Source organism: Capra hircus, assembly GCF_001704415.2.
Source record: "Capra hircus breed San Clemente chromosome X unlocalized genomic scaffold, ASM170441v1, whole genome shotgun sequence".
NCBI lineage: Eukaryota > Metazoa > Chordata > Mammalia > Artiodactyla > Bovidae > Capra > Capra hircus.
In genome coordinates this window covers 10,729,584-10,744,256 of record NW_017189517.1, presented here as the reverse complement: position 1 = coordinate 10,744,256, position 14,673 = coordinate 10,729,584, and the positions used below count along the sequence as shown (strand labels likewise).

General features: G+C 41.7%; 1 non-coding gene across 1 annotated transcript; it reads left to right on the top strand.

Moving 5' to 3' along the window:
* The first annotated feature begins 11,897 nt into the window (after window positions 1–11,897).
* On the top strand, window positions 11,898–11,969 carry TRNAC-GCA. Its single transcript has one exon. It is a non-coding gene; the product is annotated as a tRNA-Cys (tRNA).
* The last annotated feature ends 2,704 nt before the right edge of the window (window positions 11,970–14,673 follow it).

Genomic DNA, 14,673 nt, shown 5'->3' with positions numbered 1-14,673 from the left:
ATGCGCCACAACTACTGAGCCCATGCTCCACCACAAGAGAAGCCACTGCAATGAGAATTCCCTGCACCACAACCAGAGAGCAGCTCCTGCTCACCACAACTATAGAAAGCCCTCGTGAAGCAACAAAGTCCCAGCACAACCAAAAATAAATAAATTAAAAAAAATAAGTGATAAGAAGATTGCCTCCCTCTTGAGTCCCCCTCTAGGTCATCATAGAGCACCAGCCTGAGCTCCCTGTGTTATACAGCAGCTTCCCACTAGCTATTTTACACATGATAGTGTCCAATATGCTACTGGAGAAGAGTGGAGGAGAGCTACTAATAGCTCCAGAAAGAAAGACGCGGCTGAGCCAAAGAGGAAGCGACACTCAGTTGTGGATGTGTCTAGTGATAAAAGTAAAATCCAATGCTGCAAAGAACAGTATTGCGTAGGAAACTGGAATGTTAGGTCCATGAATTAAGGTAAATTGGATTTGGTCAAGCAGGAGACGGTAAGAATAAACATCGACTTTTTAGTAGGAATTAGTGAGCTAAAATGGATGGGAGAGGGCAAATTTAATTCAGATGATCATTATATCTAGTACTGTGGGCAAGAATCCCATAGAAGAAATGGAGTAGCCCTCATAATCAACAAAAGAGTCCAAAATGCAGTTCAGTTCAGTTCAGTCGCTCAGTCGTGTCCGACTCTTTGTGACCCCATGAATTGCAGCATGCCAGGCCTCCCTGTCCATCACCATCTCCCAGAGTTCACTCAGACTCACATCCACCGAGTCAGTGACGCCATCCAGCCATCTCATCCTCTGTCGTCCCCTTCTCCTCCTGCCCCCAATCCCTCCCAGCATCAGAGTCTTTTCAAATGAGTCAACTCTTCACATGAGGTGGCCAAAGGACTGGAGTTTCAGCTTTAGCATCATTCCTTCCAAAGAAATCCCAGGGCTGATCTCCTTCAGAATGGATTCGTTGGATCTCCTTGCAGTCCAAGGGACTCTCAAGAGTCTTCTCCAACACCACAGTTCAAAAGCATCAATTCTTCGGCGCTCAGCTTTCTTCACAGTCCAACTCTCACATCCATACATGACTACTGGAAAAACCATAGCCTTGACTAGACGGACCTTAGTCAGCAAAGTAATGTCTCTGCTTTTGAATATGCTATCTAGGTTGGTTATAACTTTTCTTCCAAGGAGTAAGCATCTTTTAATTTCATGCAGTACTTGGGTGCAACCTCAAAAATGACAGAATGATTTCGATTTGTTTCCGAGGCAAGCCATTCAACATCACAGTAATTCAAGTCTATGCCCAGAAGCTGAAATTAATCAGTTCTATGAAGACCTAGAAGATTGCCTAGAACTAACACCAAAAAAAAAGAGATGTTCTATTCAGCATTGGGGATTGTAATGCAAAAGTAGGAAGTCAAGAGATACCTGTAGTAACAGGCAAGTTTGGCCTTGAAGAACAAAATGAATCAGGGCAATAGCAAATATTGCTACTGGTCATAGCACATATTCTTTTTCAACAACACAAGAGATGACTTTACACATAGACATCACCAAATGGTCAATACTAAAATCAAATTGATTACATTCTTTGTAGCCGAAGATGGAGAAGCTGTATACAGTCAGCAAAAACTGACTGTGGCTCAGATAATCAGCTTTTCATAGCAAAATTCAGGCTTAAACTAAAGCAGGGAAAACCATGAGGCTGGCCAGGTACGACTTAAATCATATCCCCTATGAATATGCAGTGGAGGTAATGAATAGATTCAAGGGATTAAATCTAGTTAACAGTGTGCCTGAAGAACTATGAACGGAGGTCCATAATATTGTACAGGAGACAGCGAACAAAACCATCCCAAAGAAAAAGAAAAGCAAGAGGGCAAAGTGGTCATCTGAAGAGGTTTACAAATACGTGAAGAAACAAGAGAAGTGAAATGCAAGGGAGAAAGGGAAAGGTACATCCAACTAAAGGCAGAGTTCCAAAGAACAGCATGGAGAAGGCTTTCTTCCATGAACAGTGCATAAAAGTAGAATAAAACAACAGAAGGGGAAAGACTAGAGATCTCTTCAGGAAAACTGGAAATATCAAGGGAACATTTCACCCAAAGATGGGCACAATAAAGGACAGAAATGGTAGAGACCTAATAGATGCCGAAGAGATCAAGAAGAGATGGAAAGAATATACAGAGCTGTCCAAAAAAGATTTTAATGTAGTAGATTACTACGATGGTGTAGTCAGTTACCCAGAGCCAGACGTTCTGGAGTCAAGTGGGCCTTAGGAAATAAAGCTAGTGGATGCGATGGAATTCCTGTAGAGCTATTCAAAATCCTAAAGGATGATGCCATCAAGGTGTTGCATTCAATATGTGAGCAAATCTGGAAGACCCAGCAGTGGCCACAGGACTGGAAAAGGTCAATCCTCATCCCAGTTCCCAAGAAGGGTAATACTAATTAATGTGCTAACCATTGAACAATTGCACTCATCTCCAATGCTAGTAAGGTCATGCTTAAATCTTGCATGCTGAGCTTCAGCATTATATGAACCAAGAACTTCCAGATGTCCAAGGTGGGTTTAGGAAAGGCAGAGGAACCAGAGATCAGATTGCCAACATTCGCTGAGTCATAGAGAAGGCCAGGTAATTCCAGAAAAACATATACCTTTGTTTCATTGACTACGCTAAAGCCTTTGACTGTGTGGATCATAACAAACTGTGGAAATCTCTTAAAGAGATGAGAATACCAGGCTATCCTACCTATCTCCTGAGAAACCTGTATGTGGGTCAAGAAGCAACAGTTAGAACCCTGTATGGAACAACTGATTGGTTCAAGATTGAAAAAGGAGGACGACAAAACTGTCTGCTGTCACCCTGTTTGTTTAACCTATACACTGAGCACATCATGAGAAATGCTGGAGTGGATGAGTTACAAGCTGGAATCAAGATAGATGGGAGAAACATCAACAACCTCAGATATGTGTGTGTGTGTGTGTGTGTGTGTGCGCGCGCACGTGTGCGTGCGTGTGTGCATGCATGCACGTGTGTGTGTGTGTTAGTCGCTCAGTCATGTCTGATTCTCTGCAACCCGATAGACTGTAGCCTGCCAGGCTCCTCTGTCCATGGAATTCTCCAGAATATTGGTTTGGGTTGTCATTCCCTCTCCAGGGGATCTTCTTGACCCAGGAATAGAACCCTGGTTTCCTAACTTGCAGGCAGGTATGCAGATGATACCACTCTAATGGCAGAAAGCAGAGAGGAACTAAAGAGCCTCTTGATGAGAGTGAAGGAGGAGAGTGAAAGAACTGGCTTAAAACTAAATATTAAAAAAACTAAGATCATGGCATCCACCCCCATTACTTCATGGCAAATAAAGGGGGAAAGGTGGAAGTAGTGACAGACTTCCTCTTCTTGGGCTCCAAAATCACTGCAGATGGTGACCGCAGCCATGAAATCAGAAGACAATTGCTTCATGGAAGCAAAGCTATGACAAACCTAAACAGTGTGTTTAAAAGCAGAGACATTACTCAGCTGACAAAGGTCAAGGCGAATATTCATTGGAAGGACTGATGCTCAAGCTGAAGCTCCAAAACTTTGGCCACCTGATGCGAAGACCTGACTCATTGGAAAACACCCTGATGCTGGGAAAGATTGAAGGCAGGAGGAGAAGGGGATGACAAAGGATGAGATAGTTGGATGGCATCACTGATGCAATGGACATGAGTTTGAGCAAACTCCAGGAGATGGTGAAGTACAGGGAAGCCTGGCATTCTGTAGTCCATGGGGTCGCAAATAATTGGAACACCATTGAGCAACTGAACAACAGTGGTCTTCCCAGTGGTCATGTACAGTTATGAGAGCTGGACAGTAAAGAAGACAGAATGCCAAAGAATAGACGCTTTCAAACTTTGGTGCTGGAGAAGACTCCTGAAAGTCCCTTGGACAGCAAGGATATCAGACCTGTCCATCTTAAGGGAAATCAACCCTGAATACTCATTGGAAGGACTGATACTGAAGCTGAAGCTCTAGTGTTTTGGTCATCTGATGCAAACAGCTAACTAATTTCCCAGATGCTGGGAAAGATGGAGGGCACAAGGAGAAGAGGGCATCAGAGGATGCGATGGCCGGATGTATCACCAATCAATGGACATGAATTTGGTCAAACTTTAGGAGATAGTGAGGGATTTGGAGACCTGGTATGCTGCAGTCCATGGGGTCGCAAAGAGTCAGACAGGACTGGGTGACTGAACAACAACAGTATACATATGTCAGTGCTCCTCTTCCAGTTCATCCCACCCTCCCCTTCCCCATTCCACCACGTCCACATGTCCGGTACATCTACATCTCTATTACTGCCCCGCAAATAGGTTAATCTGTATTATTTTTCTAGATTCCGTGTGTGTGTTAAGTCACTTCAGTCATGTCCGACTCTTTGAGACCCTATGAACTGTAGCCTGCCAGGCTCCTCCATCCATGGGATTTTCCAGGCAAGAATACTAAAGTGGGTTGTCATGCCCTCCTCCAGGGGATCTTCCCATCCCAGGGATAGAACCGGGTCTCTTATGTCTCCTGCATTGGCAGGTAGCTTCTTTACCACTAGCACCACCTGGGAAGCCCCCTAGATTCCATATAGATGCATTAATATAAGATATTTGTTTTTCTCTTTCTGACTTCACCTATATGACAGACTCTAGGTCTATCCACATCACTACAAATGACCTAATTTCATTCCTTTTTATGGCTGAGTAATATTCCATTGTACATATGTACCACATCTTTATCCATTCATCTGTTGATGGACATTTAGGTTGCTTCAATGTCCTGGCTATTGTAAATAATGCTGCAGTGAACATTGGGATGCATGTATCTTTTTGAATTATGGTTTTCTCAGGGTATATGCCCAGTAGTGGGATTGTTGGAACATAGGGTAGTTCTATTTTTAGTTTTTTAAGGAAGCTCCACACTGTTCTCCATAGTGGCCATATCAATTTACATTCCCACAAACAGAGTAGGAGGGTTCCCTTTTCTCCACACTCTCTTAAGCATTTATTGTTTGTAGATTGTTTTTTGATGATGGACATTTGACTGTGTGGATCACAATAAACTGTGGAAAATTCTGAAAGAGATGGGAACACCAGACCACCTGATCTGCCTCTTGAGAAACCTGTATGCAAGTCAGGAAGCAACAGTTAGAACTGGACATGGAACAACAGACTGGTTCCAAATAGGAAAAGGAGTACGTCAAGGCTGTATATTGTCACCCTGCTTATTTAACTTATATACAGAGTACATCATGAGAAACGCTGGGCTGGAAGAAGCACAAGCTGGAATCAAGATTGCCAGGAGAAATCTCAATGACCTCAGATATGCAGATGACACCACCCTTATGGCAGAAAGTGAAGAGGAACTAAAAAGCCTCTTGATGAAAGTGAGGGAAGAGAGTGAAAAATTTGGCTTAAAGCTCAACATTCAGAAAACGAAGATCATGGCATCTGGTCCCATCACTTCATGGGAAATAGGGAAACAGTGGAAACAGTGTCAGACTTTATTTTGGGGAGCTCCAAAATCACTGCAGATGGTGATTGCAGCCATGAAATTAAAAGACGCTTACTCCTTGGAAGGAAAGTTATGACCAACCTAGATAGCATATTCAAAAGCTGAGACATTGCTTTGCCAACAAAAGTCCGTAGAGTCAAGACTATGGTTTTCCCAGTGGTCATGTATGGATGTGAGAGTTGGACTGTGAAGAAAGCTGAGCGCTGAAGAATTGATGCTTTTGAACTGTGGTGTTGGAGAAGACTCTTGAGAGTCCCTTGCACTGCAAGGAGATCCAACCAGTCCATTCTGAAGGAGATCAGTCCTGGGTGTTCATTGGAAGGACTGATGCTGAAGCTGAAACTCCAATACTTTGGCCACCTCATGGGAAGAGTTGACTCATTGGAAAAGACTCTGATGCTGGGAGGGATTGGGGGCAGGAGGAGAAGGGGACGATAGAGGATGAGATGACTGGATGACATCACGGACTCAATGGACACGAGTTTGAGTGAACTCCGGGAGTTGGTGATGGACAGGGAGGCCTGGCGTGCTGCGATTCATGGGGTCACAAAGAGTCGGAATCGACTGAGTGACTGAACTGAACTGAACTGATTCTGACCAGTGTGAGATGAAAAAATATCAGACACGTCACAAAGTTTTGCATGTCATCCTTGTCCAGAGGCCATGCTAATCTTCTCTTTATCATTCCAATTTGGGATATTTGTGCTGCTGAAGCAAGCACAAGATAGTTTCTTTTAAATTGCCTATATTTTCCTGCCAACTGGATTAGAAAAGCAAGCTCCGTTCTTTTTTAATCAATTTATGTTTCTCTTTTTATCTCAGTGTTTCAGCCATACCCCACTCCCCATCAATCTGCTCAAAAAAAATTATAGTACATTTTATTGTTCACAATAGCTACCAAAGAATCATTTGTTGACCAAGTACACAGTCCCTAACTCTGAAGAGCCAAACAATTTAAAAGAATCCTTAACTTTCTGGGGCTGAACAATTAGGAGAAATTCAAGGATATGTGAGAAGACAGATGCTGTCTTGACCATCATTTTCAGGTTTTATTCATTATTCATATCATTCTATCTAGTTCCTTTTACTCTTTATGTAAATCTTTTGAAAGGTTTTGGTGTTTGTGGTTTGTGGGCTTGGGATCAACTTGTATCTGTATTGGTCTTGTGATAACTAAAGGCTAACATGTTGCTTTAAAGTTGCCGTGACAACAGACAAAATAAAGAACTGATTATGACATGTTTGTGGGACACCTTTCACAGGAAAGAGGCAAGGGGCAGATGGCAGCAGACTGGGACACAGAGAAGAGCACCACAAGGGTCAAGGTATACATCTAAGCAAAACAACAACTCAAGATCATGGCACATGACTGCAGAACAGCAAATACCGATCAGGGAACACAGCCAGGTTGGTATAATAATGTGTGGGTAAAAATGGGAAGTAAAAATAATTTCTTTAAATATTGTGTTTGCCACTCTAGTATATAGAAATGTTTGTTTTTGTAGTACTTGTTCCTTTTGACTTTCCAACTTGAGTATGTCCTGTTTCTATTTTTACAGGTTTTAGGTTCCTGTTATATAGCTGAACTTAAGTTAAAGAGAATCCCTCCTTTTTGGTAGTAGCTGGAAACTATTGTTATCTCATGTATTTAATCATTTCATATTCTTAATCCCTTTTCTCAAAACTCTCTCTTAGTTGCTCTTTCCTTGTTTTATTATACCTATTTTCTTAGTGTTATGTACTTTGTTGTAGCTTGGTCACTAAGTCCTGTCCAACTCTTTTGCGACCATTTTAAAAAACTAGATATCAGTAATGTTTAGACATGATGAGATTTGATTTGTCTATTCATTCACTGCATATCCATTAAACCTTATTGTCTGCCAAGAATATTAACAAACTCTTTGAAAAGTAAAATAAGCAGTAGATTGAAAGTAAGAGCTTTTTGTTCTCTGATGTACTCCATATTTTTATCTTATTCAGATGGTTTCGTTTTGACCCTCTGTTCTGTATTTAACCACTGCCTCTGCAGTCACTCTGAGTAAAGGCTCAGTTTTAGCTGCCATCTTTCATAAACTCTCCAGCTTACCCTGGGAAATTCCACAGTGGCTTTCAGGAATTTTGGTACCAGCCCAGATTCTATTGCTACCTAGTTATGTGCCATTAATCTCTCCGGAATTTTATCAACTGTAAAATAGAAAATATTTACCTAATTTACAAGATAGCTGTGAAGGACAAGTTACTTAAACCTGTTTTATTTATAAAATAATTTAATAACTATTTATTGAGTGCTTGCTTGTTCAGAAATAGTGTCCAGAGAAATATCCAGAGGCCCCTGGTCTGTCTTTCCACTTAAATAGAACAGCAGAGGAATCTTGGCTTTGCCGCTTAGTAGTTGTAATTTGAGTAATCCCTCTGAGCTTCAGTTTCCTTCTTTGAAAAATGGGCATTGTGATGGTGCCTATCTCACAGAGTTACTGTAAGCATTAAATATGATCACATATTTCAAGGGCTTAGGACAGTACCTGGCACATAATAAATGGCCCCCAAATGGTAGCTATTGTTAACCTGTCTTATATCAGGAATGGAGACTCCAAATTGTCCTCATGTCAGGGATTTAAGTAACCTAATTCTGTCTAATATAATTACACTTTTCTTATTCTATTCTCAGAATGAAGAATGATTATGATCTTTCATGTTTATGACATAAACTTGTCATGAACTGTTTCAAGATAATCCTATTTATTTTAAATTCACCACTGATTAGCTGAACAGGGTTAATGATAGAACCAATTGAGATAAATATGTGAAAACATCTTTTTAAACTGTAAAGTGCTATACCGTGTTATGATTCTTTTAATTAATAACTCCCATTTCAATCGTTTCACTTGCCTTCTCTGCCATTTCTCTATATGGTTCCTAAGATGGGTGGTTTTTCAAAATTATTAGTATGGAGTTAAGAGGTGGTAAAAAAAAAATTCTAAAAGAGCAGTTCTTACAATGTTAAATGGCAACACTGATTTGAATGGATACTAAATTCAACACACACACACACACACACACACACACACACACACACACACACACACCCACACCCACACACACACTCTATTAGCGCAATTGGTTCCAATTGTGTTAGGACTTTAACATGATCCTTTGAGAGCGGGTGGTTCTCTCCTCCACCGCCATCCACCCACCCACCCACCCACCCACACTCTATTAGCGCAATTGGTTCCAATTGTGTTAGGACTTTAACATGATCCTTTGAGAGCGGGTGGTCCTCTCCTCCACCGCCACCCCCAGGCTTTAGTGTTTTTTACATTGCAAAGGTTTAGGTTGTCTTTTGTAACAGGATGGAAAAATTCATGAGAGGTAACAAGCTTGTTGCCTCAGTCATGAGACAATGAGCTAACCCAAACTGAGTATTAGATTTAGGGCAGAAAAGATGGCGCTCCCATACACCTTATTTCCATCCTTTCTTTCCTAAATAATGCTTAAGGAAACCATGCTAGGGTTAACACGGGAGGAGAGGAGGAACAACCAAGGTGAATCCGCACTAGGCAGAGAGAAGAGAGTGCCTGCCTTCCGAAAAAAGGCTCCTTCACTGCGCGTGCGCCCGCTTCACGGCGGACACAGGCGCCTGTAATAATGTTCATTGCTTACGTAGTAAACGTGCGTCAGCGGGCCGGACCCAGGACGCATGCGCAGAAGCGCAGTGCCCAAATGATTCTGCAAGGCAGTGGGTTGTAGTTTTTGTTTTGACGGGAAAGGCTTACCCGGGTTTCCTTGGCTGAGGGAAATAAAGGAGGACTCACGGATTACGATAAATTCCTCATGTTCATTACAGGCTTGGAGGTGGAAGATCTCAGTGTTAGGTGCCCCAAGCTTGGAGTTAGGAGGGTCGGAGCCAGTCCTGTCCCACTTTGTGCCCACTGGTGTTAGGGATGGTAGGGCTGCAAAAGTGAGCACGCACTTGTCTAAGAACTTCCTTCTCTCTCTTCTTTTTCCTCTCTCCCCACATCATCTCCTCACTTAGCTGACTTCTTATGTGAACGGGAGTCAGAAAAACCAGAGAGCTCCAAACTAAGCTTCTGCACGGACAGAGCACGGGAGAAAATGGAACTACAATTGGAGGGGCTGCCGAGTTCAACCACTACAGAAGATAACACTTTGAGGCGATCCAGCAGCGCCCCTTTGATCAGTGGCCTTGGGTGAGCAGGATTGAGATACTGGAGGAGGCCTGCGCGGGCGGGAAAGGGTGGCAAGAGTTGCAAGAAAGTGACTTACAATAGCATTCCCACTTCTTGACTCATTGAGGTTCTGCAGGTATCTCCCTTGCTCCTGGTGACCGGAAGATCCCACTCTCAGCCTGGGGGCGGGGGGAAGGGGGACGGGCTGGCTGTAGGGCAAGGGCACAAATGAAACGTGACGTCCTCTTCTGACAGTTCATCAGGATCCAGGACCCGAAAGCAACAATTATTTGGTGTGGAGCACGGCTTTCTCTAACTTCACCCCATCTCTCACCCACACCATTGAAGAAATTGTGTACTCCCCACCCTCGCCTCCAGATCTGTAATGACTGTAATTTTTGTCATTCTCTCATCTACTTTGTCACCTCTGACCTTCACCTTAGCACACTCAGAGTGGGAATGGTTGGCAAGTAAATAAGCTTGGGCCTTTTTTACACCTAGTTTTTATTTGAACAAAAAGTTTAGCTATCACAGAAAATTGATCTCCTACTTTTGTATTCTCAGTAACCTACGTTGGCCCTACTTAGTTCTTGGCAGGTGAAAGTTTTTTTCTCATATGCATAAAACAGATATGTATATATGGCACATAGATACGCAGTATATTTGTGTTATTAAAATTGTGCGGGAATTCTCGAGGAGCTAATGAGGGAGGAAATGTCTAAAAAGACTCTAGAGATCTGATGATGAAAAAAGGTTTAAAAGATTAACTGATGGTTAACTGTATTTCTTGCATATATCCAAAGATCTGGCCTGACTCAACCTTATTTCTTAAAATAGAATTTTAAAGTGAGATCTTGGATTTCACATCCCAGTATTATAAGTTTTTCTCAATATTGTAAAAATGTCTGAAAAATGCCTTCACTGCATACATTTTATTAAGTTTGCACCTCACCTTTTGCTGGCATCATCCTACTTGATAGCTGTAATTCACAACTGTTAGATGAGAACTCAGGAGACCAGATCCACCCTCCTTGTTTAATGTATGGGCTAACAGGTCCATCAGTCTCCAAGATGTCATAGTCAGTAATCGATCAGTACTAGGAAGCTGTGGCTCCAGACTCCTAAGCTAGTGCTTTGTCCACTGGCTCAGAGGGTAAATCATCTGCCTGCAGTGTGGGAGACCCGGGTTCGATTCCTGGGTTGGGAAGATCCCCTGGAGAAGGAAATGGTAACCCACTCCAGTATTCTTGCCTGGAGAATCCCATGGACAGAGCAACCTGGTAGGCTACAGTCCACGGGGTCACAAAGAGTTGGACACGACTGAGCGACTTCACTTCACTTCAGTCAATATCTAAGCTGACTAATTAAATAAATGCAGCTTTCTGGTCTTTTGAGTTAAGGGAGAGTATGTTCTAACAAAATGAAACACAAACTAAGAGTGACCTGAAAATAATACATTACCTTTTAAAATAGGCAGCTAGAAAAATAAGGGGTGGAGACAGCTCTGCATGTTGTACCGAGAAAAAGAACATGCTATAAATTCAGGATTCTACTCTAAATCCTGTTGTGTGAATAAATGAATTGTTATGGGTGCACTCTGCTAGTAGAAGAAAATACTTGAGAATGTTCATTTTATTGAAAAGCTCTATGAAATGAAGAAACAAGTCACAAATATGTAGATGATGGAGAATATATATTTGCAGGAACATGTGGATTCTATTTAATATATTAAGTGCTGGGGTGGGGGGTGAGGGGCAGCTGACCAGGTCCCTTGTCCCAATCCTCAAAGTCCTGGAAATAAAGAGAGTGATCACAGTTATCCCTTCATACTTTACTTTGTTCTGCAAAAGATTGGAAATGTGTATTATATTAGAGCATGGTTACAGTGTAGAACTCCATAGCTTAAGATCTGATGCTGGACATGAATTTTTGTACAGAATGGTGAAGGGCAGTTGCATATTTCTCTAGTAGGAATTAAACCGAAAGATAGACCAAGTCCAGGGACTCTTGTCTATCAAGAAGAAGTAGCATAGGAATGATAGATGACATGCCTGAGGTCAAGGAACTGGTCCAAGTGATCTGAGGGCATATTTTGTGCTATTGTGACAAGCTTAGCGTGTAATCAACAAGAAAAATTTAGAGCAGAATTACAGGGAGCCTTAGTTGCATTCCCTGGTGGCTCAGATGGTAAAGCGTCTGCCTGCAGTGCAGGAGACCCGGGTTCGATCCCTGGTTTGGGAAGAGCCCCTGGAGAAGGAAATGGCAACCCACTCCAGTACTCTTGCCTGGAAAATTCCATGGACTGAGGAGCCTGGTGGGTTACAGTCCATGGGGTCGCAAAGAGTCAGACATGACTGAGCGACTTCTCTTCACTTTAGTTGCATTCATTTTCTTGCAGATTCTTTTCAGTGGAGTATGTCCACTGCTCACTGCACTTTCTTTTACTTGGCCTCTCATACTCATTGCCTTGCCTCTTTCACAGCTCACTAAATATTGTTGCACTTCTTTGAAGCAGTTTTCCAATTTTGTTTGATGTTTCCTATGTATAAAGACTTGTCTCCCTTGCACCAGCATTTGCAGAATTTGTTGTGTAAATGTCAACTCTTTAATACAAACATCACTATTTCTTAAGTTCCTGTACATTTTTGTATTCATCTTGTATTAATAAAAATATCAATGTCAAAAGTTTTGAAGCTCTTGATTCTATCTTTAGCCCCTCAAGGTGGCTGACTTCACTACTGGTGTCAGTGATTTTATTTAAAGTTATTTTTTTCTTCTACTTCTGTGGCCCTTATTAGAGATTAAGTTCTTGGATTTCTGCCAGTGCCTTCCCTCTTTAAATACCACTAGTCTGACCCTGCATTTAAACTGTTAGTGCCTCAATTCTGTTTGAAAGACAAGCTATTGCCTGGGGGCCAAACTGATCGGTTTTGCAAATAAAATTTTATTGTAACATAGCCACACCCCCTTGTTCACTTACTATCTTTGGGCCACTTTCATACTACAGTGGCAGAGTTGAGTAATTGCAGCAAAGATTGTATGGATCACAAAGCCCACAATATTTACTGTCTGGCCCTTTACAGACTTTATCAACCATCTAGATCCCCTGGAGGGGGGCATGGCAACCCACTCCAGTGTTCTTGCCTGGAGAATCCCATGGATAGAGAAGCCTGGTGGGCTATAGTCCACGGAGTCGCAAAGAGATAGACATGGCTAAAGCGACTGAGTGCAAGCACACTGGTATTATAAGCTTGTATTAATACAAACCTGGAAGAACTGGGTTGCCATTATGTACACATTACTATTTATAAAATAGATAACCAATAAGGACTTAATGTATAGCACAGAGAACTCTACTCAATACTCTGTAATGCTTGTATGGGAAAAGAATCTACAATAGAGTGTATACATGTATATGCATAACTGATTCACCTAGCTGTACACCTTGAAACTAACATTATAAATCAACTATATTCCAATAAATTTTTTTTTAAAGAATTACCTCCCACATGCAAAAGACAGTGGAAATATGCAACCCATTAGTGACCCTCCAACTTCCTAGTAGTAACTGCTAAAATATATTCCTGTTCTCGTAGGGGAAAATGACTGGGAAAGGAAGTAAAAATATACATATACACATATCCTCTCATAAACATTGTTACTGCCTATTATATGCAAATTACTGCACTGCAAAGATGTATCTCAAGGCTCAATAAGCTTTTAATAGGGAAAATGAATACTGAGAAGACTTAAATGTATGGTCGAGTAAGATCTGTGCTTAGAAGGGAAAGAAAGTCCTAGGGTAATTAAAAGAAGGGAGTTAGAAATGACAGGATTGGTGAGGAATACAAGAAAGTTTCTTGGATTAGATGGCACTTAAGATGGGTCCTAACAAATAAGTTGATTGAAAGCAGACTGGAAGAAAGGGGGCCAGGTAACTGAACAGCATTTCAAGAACATGGAATAGGCTTGGAAGTAGGAAAGTATAGGTGTATTCTAGAATGCTGGTCAACTCTGCCTGGATCACTGGCTCCCAAATGTTTACCTACTGACCAGTGCTGATCCCAAGTGACATTCTACCTAATCCATGGCTTTAAAAAGTTAAATACAGCATACTTTCCTGGGCATTACTGTATTTTACTCTGACCTGTATTGTCAGTCCTGCTTTTTTTTTTTAAATAACAAAATGCCCTTTTATAAATGAAATGATGGTAGTTGATGAGATTTTTTTTTAATGACCTTACTTGGCAAGAGAAAATGCAACTGCACGTTTGTGCCAAGATTTTGTTTTGAAATTTTCCTGGTCTGTGAAATCCAAAAGTCTGTGGAGCTAAATTGTGGAGGGCTTTGAAAATTATAGTGTGTGTGCCTAGTTGCTCAGTCGTGTCCAACTCTTTGCGACCTTGTAGGCTGTAGCCCGCCAGGCTCCATCTATCAATGGGGATTCTCCAGGCAAGAATACTGGAGTGGGTTGCCATGCCCTCCTCCAGGGCATCTTCCCAATCCAGGGACTGAACCCAGGTCTCCCACATTGCAGGTGGATTCTTAACCGTCTGAGCCACCAGGGAAGCCCAAAAGTTATAGTAAAGAATGTAACTGAATTCAGAAGGCAATGAAGAGAATCACTGAAAGTTGTGAGCAGGAGAGCAAGCTGATCGCAGTAGGAAAAGAACAGAGATGAGCTGACCAACTAGACTATTACAGAGTTGGTGGAAAAGTAAGAATGCTTTGAATTAGTTTTTAGCAAGGAACCTGGAAAGCATGATGGACATGAAAAATCGTGGGTAAAACCTAAAAGAACTGGCACTTAATTGGATATAGGGAGTGGAAAAGAACATGTTAAAGATAGGTTATTATCATTAGGGAAACCTGGACGAAAGGTACACAAGAACACTATATTCTTTTTGCAATTTCTTGTGAGTCAGTTTCAAAATAAAAAAAGTTA